Genomic DNA, 12,498 nt, shown 5'->3' on the forward strand with positions numbered 1-12,498 from the left:
TGAACAACAACGTCTTTGCTAATTACTTCAGGCTGTATACATAATTCATTGAGCATAGGGGAAGAGAAGATGCTGGGGGGGGGGGAAGAGTGCCCACCCTGACTCCTTTGAGGGGCAAGTCATAAAAAGAAGCCCCACTGTGACCTAAAAGGGGACAGTGGGGGGGGGGGCAGACAGCAGCTGGAGCAGTTTGCAGTCTGAAGGCCAATATTTACTTATTTTAACAGATATATTTATACAGCTATGTTTCAAGTATCTATTTAAAAAAATTTTTTAAATGACACATTTACTTGAAAAATAGATTAGAATATTAATATCAGTAAGATGGAAAGACTTAAGGAAATGGATTTTAGAGAGAAGATTTTCCTAGCTTCACGAGTGGTGAAGTAGTGCGGCACAAGTCTCTTTTTCTCTCTCCATCTACCCTTTTCTCTCGAGATTTCTCTCTGCCGTTATCCAATAAGAATAAATAGGGGCTGGGTGGTGGCACACCTGGTTAAGTGCACATGCTACAGTGCGCAAGGACCTGGGTTCGAGCCCCCGGACCCCCACCTGCAGAGGAAAAGCTTCACAAACGGTGAAGCAGGGCTGCAGGTGTCTCTCTGTCTCTCTCCCTCTCTATCGCCCCCTTCCCTCTTGATTTATGGCTGTCTCTATCCAAATAAATAAATAAATAAATAAAGATAATTTAAAATAAATAAATAAAAATATATCAAACTCTTTAATAAATACTCATAATTTTAGCCGATATTATGGGTAGATCTAGGAATCTGTAATTTAGCAATAGATATATAAAATCTGAAGATTAATCGTGCTGGTGTGCCTGACTAGTTTTGGAGTCTGGCATTAATGTCTATTTTTATTTTCTTCTTTTCAAATACTGGCACATACTCATAGCTTTCATTATAGATAACACAACAGCCTTTAAGGCACTGAAAGAATTAACAGAAATGATTCTCAAATGGAGATGTAAACTGAATATACAACTTGTCAGACCACCTGCATCAGTATCATATATATATATATATATATATATATATATATATATATATATATAAAATTTATTTTAATGAGAAAGAGCAGACAGAGGGAAAGATGCTAAGAGGGAGAAAAGGGCCAGAACACTGCTTAGTTCTGACTTTTGGTGGTGCTGGGGACTGAACCTGGGATCTCAGAGCGTGGCATCTATTTTCTTGTCTAGCCCATATTTTAACGTGACTGTCACTACCTTAACTGATATGTCTCAGTCACAGAAAACCTACACACAGCAGAGAATGCAAACTACCTAAGGCGTGGGACAGAAGGACCCATATGCTGTCCACAAGAGTCAGCCAGAATCATGTTCCTGTATTTTTCTTTTTCTTTTTCTTTTTTTTAAATTTATTTTTTATTTAAGAAAGGATAAATGAACAAAACCATAGGGTAGGAGGGGTACAACTCCACACAATTCCCACCACCCAATCTCCATATCCCATCCCCTCCCCTCCCCTGATAGCTTTCCCATTCTCTATCCCTCTGGGAGCATGGACCCAGGGTGGCTGTGGGTTGCCGAAGGTGGGAGGTCTGGCTTCTGTAATTGCTTCCCCGCTGAACATGGACGTTGACTGGTTGGTCCATACTCCCAGTCTGCCTCTCTCTTTCCCTAGTAGGGTCGGTCTCTGGGGAAGCAGAGCTCCAGGGCACATTGGTGGGGTCTTCAGTCCAGGGAAGCCTGGCCGGCATCCTGATGGCATCTGGAACCTGGTGGCTGAAAAGAGAGTTAACATACAAAGCCAAACAAATTGTTGAGCAATCATGGACCCAAAAGTTGGAATAGTGGAGAGGAAGTGTTGGGGGGGGGTACTCACTGCAAACTCTAGTGTACTTCTGCTTTCAGGTATATATTTTGCAGTAGTTTATGGATAAGTGTGAACATATGCTGTCTCTCACAGAACCTGGTATATATCTAGGTTTTGGGACTTTGTTAGAAAGTAAACTGGGATGGAATTAGAGAATACTATGAAAGGAAAGGTCTCACCCGAGTAATGAAGCTGAAGGGTTGTCATTCCACACCTGAAGTCTCTGGACACAGTCTGAGCTGAAGCATGTTGAGGTGGCAATCGTTGTGTTGATTAGGTTGCGATCGGCAAATGCAATATTATTTGATATGGATTGGGAGAGGCATGTGGGAAAGTGGGCCCTATCCTAAGGTTCCAGGACTGGGGGAAATATAGGCTCTATAGTGGAGATGTGAGTTTCCTGTTGTCTTAGGGTTCAAAAAGACAATGGATAGTTAATGTTATCATCATATTATTTGGTAATTGGGTTAACTTTGAAAAGTCCTTTTGTTAGAGTTTGCTGTATAGTACCCAGTATCTTGTATGTAGCTGTGCCATTGGTTGCTTCTGATCTACTTGGTCTAGGCTTTTGAGAGAGTCCGCATGTCAAATACACAGCAAATACAAAAGACTCAGTCTGTGTTTTAAAAACTTTGAGACATACAATTAATTTTCCCCCTCTCATATTAATTAACTAGTGATTTATATGACTACACTTTACTAGGAGTATACATAAACACCATTCCCACCACCAAAAGACGATGTCCCATCCCATTCACCCACCCCCACCCATGTCTACCCCTCACCACAGGGTTTTTACTTTGGTGCCCTACTTTCAATTTAGTCAGATCCTGCTTTTAGTTTCCCTTTCAGATCTTCTTACTCAACTTCTGTTGATGAGTGGGATCATCCCATACTCATCTTTATCTTTCTGCTCCAGGTCACTGACTGTCAGAGAAATGCAAATTAAGACAACATTGAGATACCACCTCACTCCTGTGAGAATGGCATACATCAAAAAGGACAGCAGCAACAAATGCTGGAGAGGCTGCGGGGACAGAGGAACCCTTTTGCATTGCTGGTGGGAATGTAAATTGGTACAGCCTTTGTGGAGAGCAGTCTGGAAAACTCTCACAAGGTTAGCCATGGACCTTCCATATGATCCAGTAATTCCTCTCCTGGGGTTATACTCCAAGGACTCCATAACACCCAACCAAAAAGAGGTGTGTACTCCTATGTTCATAGCAGCACAATTTGTAATAGCTAAAACATGGAAGCAACCCAGGTGCCCAACAACAGATGAGTGGCTGTGAAAGCTGTGGTATATATACACAATGGAATACGATACAGCTATCAAGAACAATGAACCCACCCTTCTCTGACCCATCTTGGACAGAGCTAGAAGGAATTATGTTAAGTGAGCTAAGTCAGAAAGTTCCTGTATTTTTCATGAGAGACCTGTGTGTCTGAGCACCATGGTGAGCTGTCCAAAGTCTTTTATTAGAGGCTCACCTCTGGGCTCCTTCTGATCACTGTCATAGAGGGATTCTCTCTCCTTAGGCATTCCAGGACACCCCCAAGAAAATGAAGATCAGCAGCCCCTGGAGAAGAAGCCCTAACCATAATCTACTGCATTATTAAGAGATTAAGTGACTGTCTATGCATTTAAACTGATATGATGCTGAAAAAAATAGTAACATTTGGCTATATAAAGGCAAAATTCAAGGACTAAAATGAAAAGGCATGTTGTTGGGACAGTTCAGAATTAACCTGAACTGTCAAGTAGCTGACTGAAATGATTTAGCAGAGAGATATACAGGTCATGCCTGGTCTCGCCTCTTCTCTGCCAGAGTAACTAAATGTCAGGATAGACTGAGCTGAAGCCCCGTCTCACAAGCTAATTTTTCCAAGTCTCTATATATGTGTCAGTATCCACAGCTGTTTTCTTTTTTCTTTTATTGGGGGATCGATGGTTTACAGTAAATATAGGTGTTGATATATGTGTAACATTGCTCAGTTTTCTGCAAAACACTATCACCCCCAGCCTAGGTCTGCCTCCACCATCAGACACAAGGACCTGAACCCCCTTCCCCAGCCCCGTCAAAGCCCCATCCCAGAGTCCTTTACTTTGGTGCAATACACCAAACCAAGTCCAATTTCTGCTCTGGTTTCCCTCTTCTTTCTTTCTTTCTTTCTTTCTTTCTTTCTTTCTTTCTTTCTTTCTTTCTTTCTTTCTCTCTCTCTCCTTCCCTCCCTCCCTCCCTCCCTCCCTTTCTTTCTTTCTCTCTTTCTTTGTATCTTATTTATTTTTGAGAGAGAGGTTAGAAAGACACACAGAGAAATACCAGAGCACTGCTCAGCTCTGGCTTATGGTGGTGCAGGGGACTGAACCTGGGGCTTCAAAGTCTCAGCCATGAGAGTCTCTTTGCATAACCACTATGCTATCTATCGCTGCCCTTGTGTTTCGCTTTTCTATACTCCTTTCTTCCTTTCTGTCTTCCTTCTTTCCTTCCTTCCTTCCTTCCTTCCTTCCTTCCTTCCTTCCTTTCTTTTTTTGTCTCCAGGGTTACTGCTGGGGCTCGCTACCTGCCCTATGAATCCACTGCTTCTGAAGGCCATTTTTCCTCCATTATTATTGTTGTTGTTATTGTTGGATAGAACAGAGAGAAATGGAAAGAGGGAAGGGAAGACAGAGAGGGGAGAAAAATATAGACACCTGCAGACCTGCTTCACCACCTGTGAAGAGACCCCCCCCTGCAGGTGGGGAGCTGGGGGCTCGAACCAGAATCCTTACGCTGGTCCTTGCACTTTGTGCCATGTGCACTTAACCCGCTGCATTGCCGCCCGGCCCCCCTGTACTTGTTTCTTAACTTCTGTCCATCCATATCCATCTCTCTCTTTCTCACTTGTATCACTTAACATCACTGCTTCAAACTCCACCCAAGAGGAGATGAAGTGATAACTACCTTTCTCACAGTAGCGCCAGCAGAACAGCTTCTCCCTGTGCAGGCAGGTGGAACACATGAGCTCAGGGGAGCTCTTTTCTCTAGCGCAGGCCATTGGCTATCTCTGCCCACTGCCTAGAACAGCCTCAGCTTCACATAGGGGAAGATTCACCAAAAGCCCTGATTCATCGCTGCTCTAGAATAAGGAAGGGCATTCACGTGGCTTTATCCACATCAAGTAAAAAACACTCGAGTCCCATGAAATTGAAAGAGGCTCCCATTTAAAACTAAGCTCGTCATCAAGGGCTATGATCAGGGGAGTGAGGAAGCAGCAAATAAAACCAACCATGGGCAAAAACTGGAATCTAGTATTGGTCATATTTACAATTATAAAGTACAAAAACAAAAGGGAAAAGAAAAGCCTGTTGTCTCAAATTTCAGCACGGGGTTGAACTGTGTACTTTCCACATACAATCTCACTTAACATGAAGGAGGGAAATATTACCATAACTTCACTGTAAAGATGAGAAACTTGAGCTTAAGGGACTTCAGAAGGTGTAGCTAAGGAGTAGGAAGGAATACCAGTAGGAACTGTTTCAGACCTCTCTCCTGTGAAACTAGAAAACACAACAAAAAAATCACCTCAAAATTCAACAAAATCCAACCAGGATTCTTTAGAAACTCACTAAGCCACAGTTGGTGATTTCTCTCTTCAATGTGGACACATGAGATATTACAACCTCTCATCTACTAAAGCCAGTGGTATCACCATTAGAATAATACCCAACATCACCATATTTATATCCGTTGACATTATTTGTATAGAGCTGTGCCACCAGTTGCTTCTGTTCTCCCTGGTCTAGGCTTTGCAGAGAGTCAACATATCAAATACTCAGCCTTTGTATTAAAAAGACTCAAGTCTGTGCTTTAAAAAGTTTAAGACATTCAATCAATCTTCCCCTCTCATATTAATTAGTGATTTATATGACTACAAATTAATAGGAGTGTACATAAACACCATTCCCACTGCCAAAAGACTGTGTCCCATCCCACCCATCTACCCCACCCCACCCCCACCCCCCGCCGCCCCAGGAAGCCAAATATCCACCCTCACTCTCACCCCAGGGTTTTTATTTTGGTGTCCTACTCCAGATTTAGTCAAATTCTGCTGTGAGTTTCCCTCTCTCTTGTTTTTTCTCAACTTCTGTTTATGAGTGGGATCATCCCATACTCATCTTTATCTTTCTGACTTAGCTCACTTAACATAATTCCTTCTAGCTCCATCCAAGATGGGTGAGTGAAGGTGGGTTCATTGTTCTTAATAGCTGCATAGTATTCCATTGTGTATATATACCACAGATTTCTCAGCCACTCATCTTTTGTTGGGCATCTGGGTTGCTTCCAGGTTTCAGCTATTATGAATTGTGCTGCTATGAACATAGGTGTACAAATATCTTTTGGGTTGGGTGTTATGGAGTCCTTAAGGTATATCCCCAAGAGAGGAATTACTGGGTCATATGGAAGGCCCTAACAAAGAGATTTTTCAAAGTTAACCCAATTACCAAATAATGTGATTATAACAATAACAATCTATTGTCTTCTTGAACCCTACGAAAGCAGGAACCGCACAGGTCCACTATATAGCCTATATTCCCCCAGTCCTGGAACCTTAGGGTGGGGTGCACTTTCCCACATGCTTCTCTCATTTCATACCAAATAATACTGCATCCGCCAGTCCCAACCTAATCAACACAATGAGTACCTCAGCATGCTTCACTTCAGACTGTGACCAGAGACTTCACGTGTGGAATGACAACCTTTCAGCTTCATTACTCGGGTGAGACCTTTCCTTTCACAGTATTCTCTAATTCCATTCCAGGCAGTTCACTTCCTAACAAAGTCCCAAAATCTAGATATAGACCAGGTCCTGTGAGACAGACCATATGTTCACACGTATCTATAAACTAGGGCAAATATATATACTGCAAAGCAAAAGTACACAATAGTCTGCAGTGAGTACCCCCCCAACACTTCATCTCCACTATTCCAGCCTTTAGGTCCATGATTGTTCAATAACTTGTTTGGCTTTGTATGTTAACTCTCTTTTCAGCCACCAGGTTCCAAATGCTAACATGATGCCAACCAGACTTCCCTGGGCAGACGACCCCACCAATGTGTCCTGGAGCTCTGCTTCCCCAGAGCCCCACTCCATTAGGGAAATTAGAGGCAGGCTGGGAGTATGGATCCACCTGTCAATGCCCATATTCAATGGGGAAGCAATGACAGAAGCCAGACCTTCCACCTTCTGCATCCCACAATGACCTTGGGTCCATACTCCCAGAGGGTTAAAGAATAGGAAGGCGATCAGGGGAGGGGATGGGATACGGAGTTCTTCTGGTGGGAATTGTGTGGAGTTGTACCCCTCTTATCCTACAGTTTTGTTAATGTCTCCTTTTTTGAATAAATAAAAAAAAGAAGAATAGCTCCACCCACTCCTGAGGCACACCAAAGGCAACTATTGGCTTCAGGGGGTCTAGGGACCAGCAGACCAGAGGCCACCTCACACAGTACCTGAATAGCAACACCTAGGACACAAATTTTAAGAGACACCAAATACAATGGCCAAACCCAAAGGAGATACTGCATTAAAGTCTAAGAAGCTAGACACAAACATCCACATATTGAATAGTCTAACCAAATGTCTAGAATGAGCAAATCTATAGAGAAGGTATGTGTGTGTGCGTGTGCGTGTGCGTGTGCATGTGTGTGTGTTTCCCAGGGACTGCTTTTGGTTCTAGCCATCAATGGTCATGGGCATGGGAAGATTGATGGGAACCGCGGAAATAACTGAATACCAAATTATTGTGGTGTTCCAAATTTTATACTTAACAGAAGCAATTGAATTGGACCCCTTAAATGGAAGACTTCTATGCAAGTTATAATTGAATGAATACATTATTGTTATTATTTTAAATTGGGAATAGAGAAGATCTGGTATAGATTCAACTTTGACTCAAGTTGTTCCCTTCCTGAAATAATCATTATCCACTCCAAGTTCTGCTGCAGTCACCTCCTTCCCTTCTCAACCCAACTTCTTTTAAAAGATCTTGTTTCTGCTTCATGTCTCTTCATCCTCAGTTTATGTTCAGCCCTCATCCCACTGCAATCTGGCTTCAGCCTGCAATGTTCCACTGGAACAGTTCTTGCCAACTTTGGTGTGACCTCCTTTCTGTTATATATCAAGTGGGAGCATTTCAGCCTTAGTCATGACTTCCTCTAACATCTTGCTGGCCATTTCTCTCTTACATACACTTCTTTTCATAAAATTTATGACACTTGATTCTGTTTTTTGTTCAACAATTCTGGTTACTTCTTTTTCAAAATTTTTTTATTGTCTTTATGTATTTATTGGATAGAGACAGACAGAAATTGAGAGGGAAGGGGGAGAGAGAGAGAGAGAGAAAGAGAGAGAGAGAGAGAGAGAGAGAGAGAGAGAGGTGCAGCCCTGCCTCTCCACTCCTGAAGCTTTATCCTGCAGGTGGAGACCAAGGGCTCGAACCGGGGTCCTTGCACACTGTAATGTGTGCGCTCAACCAGGTGCACCACCACCCGGCCTCCTTCTTTTATTTTCTATTTAATGAATTTTCTCCTCCTCTTCCTCCTCCTCCTCCTTTTTAATTGTCACCAGGTTTATTGCTGGAACTCAGTGTTTGCAGTGATTCACTACTCTCAGTGGCCATTTTTTTTTCTGTTTTTTGTTTGTTTATCTTGTTTTGTATTTTTTATGTTTTATTGATAGGATGGAGAGAAATTGAGAAGGGAGGGGAAGAGAGAGAGAGAGCTGCAGAAATGCTTCATGGCTCATGAACTGCCCCCGCACCCTGCAAAGGAGGGGAGGGTACAAACTCAAGTCCTTACCATGAGAACACTTATACTCAACTGGGTGATTCAAACCACACAATTTAAAGAATATTTATTTATTTTATTTATTTATCTTGGATAAAGAAATTGAGAGAGGGAGACAGACAGAGAGAGAGAGAGAGAGAGAGAAAGAAATAAGGGGAAAAGAAAGAGAGATAGAAAGATTGAGACCTGTAGCACTGCTTCACCACTTGTGAAATTTCCCTCATGCAAGTGGAGACCAGGGGGTTTGGAAACAAGCCCTCGGGCATTGTAGCATATGTGTACTCGACTACTGTCCAACCCCCTTTGGGTTACGTTTTCATACTCTACTCTGTTTTTGTTTTTTCTGAATTCTAATTCCTGTGCCTGGACCTTCTGCCCTAATATTTATGACCTGTCCTTCCATGCAAGTTCCTCTCTTCCTTTTCCTTCAGAGTAGAGCCAGAGTGTGATGTACATCAGAATAATGGCATGGGATCCTATTTGCTGAAAAAAATAAATGGCAACTTACGAGCTTCATTCTACTCAATAATATACTGGACTTGGCTCCTAGGATTCTGGATTCTATCAGGTTTTCTAGGTATCTCCTCTGAACCGAGATTGAAATCATTCTTTTAAGCATTATTACTGTCTTTCCCTTCTATCCGTTGATAAAACACAACAGCCAACATTCTATCTTTAGCTTCTTGAGCTTCATAATCAACAGACCCATGTTTCTCCTCGTCATCTCAATTGGGAGTCCTACACGGCAAACTTCTGTGCTCCCCAAAGCTCTCAGAATATTTACTTGCAACTCCTTCTGTCTATTCCATTTGTGGAAGTAGAGCAGACCAACACTGCTACAGGTCCCAGAAATCCAGTTAGCTCCCTTACCCCTCATCCTCACAGCCCTCTATTTTCAACCAGCTTGAAAGTCCTCTGAATCTTCTAGAATTCAGATGGTTTAGACTGGGTTAATAGTTCATTTGGATAATATAATGCTTTTCCATGTGTATGGTCTGGGTATAATAAGCATGACCAATGTTGTTTTTTTTAATTTTAAATAATCCTTTATTGAAGCATCTTCCTTTGTAATTCTTAACTAGCTGGGCATCCACAGCACCACTATTGACTTCATCTATGATGTCATGAGGATGGTGGCCATCAACATTGCAACCCACAGATGGAATAGTCCCCAGGATTTCTCTGATGGTTCCAGAGAGTTCTCTAGCTAAAGATGATTGGTGCCTCATTTGTTGGGCAATGTTGACAATTTCATCAAAAGTGATGCTTCTACTGTGCTTAATACTTTTCTGCTTCTTTCTGTCTCTTGGTAGTTCCTTGGGGGCTTTAATGATGAGAGCTGAGGCAGAGGGCACCACCTCAATCTGAGCCTGTGAGTTTTAATGTAATCCTCAGACCCTTCCAATCCCCAGTAGCCTTGGCAATGTCATTACCAACTTTTTTTGGAGACAGACTGAGTGGCCCAATCTTGGGGGCCAGGGCAGAAGTGGATCTGACTTCCCTGCTGGTGCATCTCAGGTACACAGGTACACGACTTTGATCTCCTTGGGGTCGAACTTTGGCGGCATGGTGGAGGCATCTGGTAAAAGAGGATTCAGGACGACCGAAGAAAGTTGAACCTTGGCCTCCTCAAAGCTGAACACCAAAAGCTGACCAATGTTGCTATCTCTCTCTCTCTCTCTCTCTCTCTCTCTCTCTCTCTCTCTCTCAAAATAATATCTGTTGGAAATTGTGCTGTTATGAACATAAGTGTACATAGATGTTTTGGAGATTGTGTTTCTTTAGGCTATAGCCCTGGAAGAGGAGTTGCTGGATTATAAGACAGGTCCATTTCTAACCTTCTGAGAGTTTTCCAGACTGCTCTCCATGTTATGTATATATCTCAGCTATGAAAAGTGATAAGGTCACATTCTTCACCTTATCTTGGATGGAGCTTGCAAGAATCATGTTAAGTGAGATAAGCCAGAAAGAGGTTGAATATGGGATGATCTCAGCCATGGACAGAGAACACAAGAAACAAGAACATAAAGGGGAAACATAAATTAAAACTTGGACTGACTTGGTATATTTGCACCAAAGCCAAGGACTCTGGGCAAGGTGGCCAAGCAGAAGGTTTGAGGGAAAGGAGACTTTTTTTTTAAATAATCTTTTTTTTTTTTAAAATTATCTTTATTTATTGGCTAGAAACAACCAGAAATCTAGAGGAAAGGAGGAGATAGACAGAGAGACACCCGCAGCCCTGATTTACCACTCACAAAGATTTCCCCCTGCAGGTGGGGGCCAGAGTCCTTTCGCATTGTAACATGTCACTCAACCAGGTGTGCCACCACCGGCCGGAAAGGAGACTTTCAAATCCTGGTACATTGTTGCGACCCCAACAGGAGTTTGGGACTAATAGCATACACATGACATCACCCCTGAGGAGGTGCTTCAGAGAAGGGGAAGTATAAAAACACAGGACTTTGAGCAGGTCACGCTTTTTGGCTGCTGCTGCTTCTCCTAGTCAGATGCACCTTAGTGGAGGTCCGCCATGGCTACTTCTCCTGGGAACTGAACATGTGTGACTCTGCTAGCCAGTAAACTTTTAGACCCCTCTACAGCCATGAGCAATCTTTACCAGAGCTGATAACTGTTTACCTTATGGGGCTAAACTTTTGATAACTATACTAAGAATTTATAGATCTAACATACTCTTAGCCCTTGATGATAAGAGCTTATTTTGCCTTTTACCTGTTTCACCCTAATAAGCCTTGTATTGTTTAAACCCATTCCCAGCTCCCTGCTGTGAATCCTTTCACACCACAGCAGCCCCACCAAACCCCCCTTTTTTTAAGGTAAATTACAACAGTACATGATGATGAAAAAGACCCTAAGCTGGAGAAAAGAGTATTTTGCAGACACCTATCATGATGAGATGTGAAATTATATCCATATGTCAACAAATGTACTGTAAAACATTCACCTCCCCCAGCCCACCCAAAGAAAAAGAAATGAAAAACAAACAACATGCTTCAGACAACCCCACCAATGTGTCCTGGAACCCTACCTCCCCAGATTCCCTACCCTACCCCACTAGGGAACAGGCTGGGGGGGATGAATGAACCTGTCAACACCCAAGTCCAGTAGAGAATTCTCCCCATTCAAAGCCAGTGGAATTCGAACTAAGGCTTCCTCCACCTACAACTAGTGGCCCAGGTTCCAAATGAGTCCTCTGTCTAGTGCTGCATCTGTCCATGATCTCTTCACACTGACTTGCTTTTTCTAACATGCAAACCTAACCAGATTGTTTGCTTCTCTTTGCCATTCCATACATTTCTAGGGCTCTTAGAATGAAGACCAATTGCTTAATGTGATGAAAGAGTGTTGGTATGCTTCTAAGAGCATGAAATGCCCCCAGAGGCAAGAGATGCCCCCCGAGGCAAGAAACACCCTTTCGCCTGCTAGGTCTTGCCCTTTGAGGTAGGAAATGCCCCACTCAGGCCTCCCTTTGGCATCACACTGGTTCTTGCTGCTCTCTTACTTGTTCCTCCATGTCTTCTGCCAGTTTTTTTTAAAAATGCCTGTACGATATAGGTTTCTGTTCACCCCACACTCCTGATACTATGGCCATTAGTTAAAAAGAAAGGGGGGAATGTTGGTATGCTTCTAAGACCCCTTCTGTTTCTTTGGTTTAATCCCCCCTGCTTAACACTGTATTCTATTTACATAAACCACTGTTAACTAAGCACCACCCTGCCTCCAGGACATTGGTTTAATCCCACTGGTTCATACTCTCTTTTTGTTTCGCCCCCTCTCCTTGTCACACCCTGATTTCCACCTATCTCTTTTTG

General features: G+C 42.7%; 1 pseudogene; it reads right to left on the minus strand.

The window, feature by feature from the left end:
- Positions 1-7,907: 7,907 nt before the first annotated feature.
- On the minus strand, positions 7,908-10,236 carry LOC103112800 (large ribosomal subunit protein uL11-like; annotated as a pseudogene).
- Between the last annotated feature and the right edge of the window lie 2,262 nt (positions 10,237-12,498).

This window comes from Erinaceus europaeus, chromosome 21, assembly GCF_950295315.1.
Source record: "Erinaceus europaeus chromosome 21, mEriEur2.1, whole genome shotgun sequence".
Classification (NCBI taxonomy): Eukaryota; Metazoa; Chordata; class Mammalia; order Eulipotyphla; family Erinaceidae; genus Erinaceus; species Erinaceus europaeus.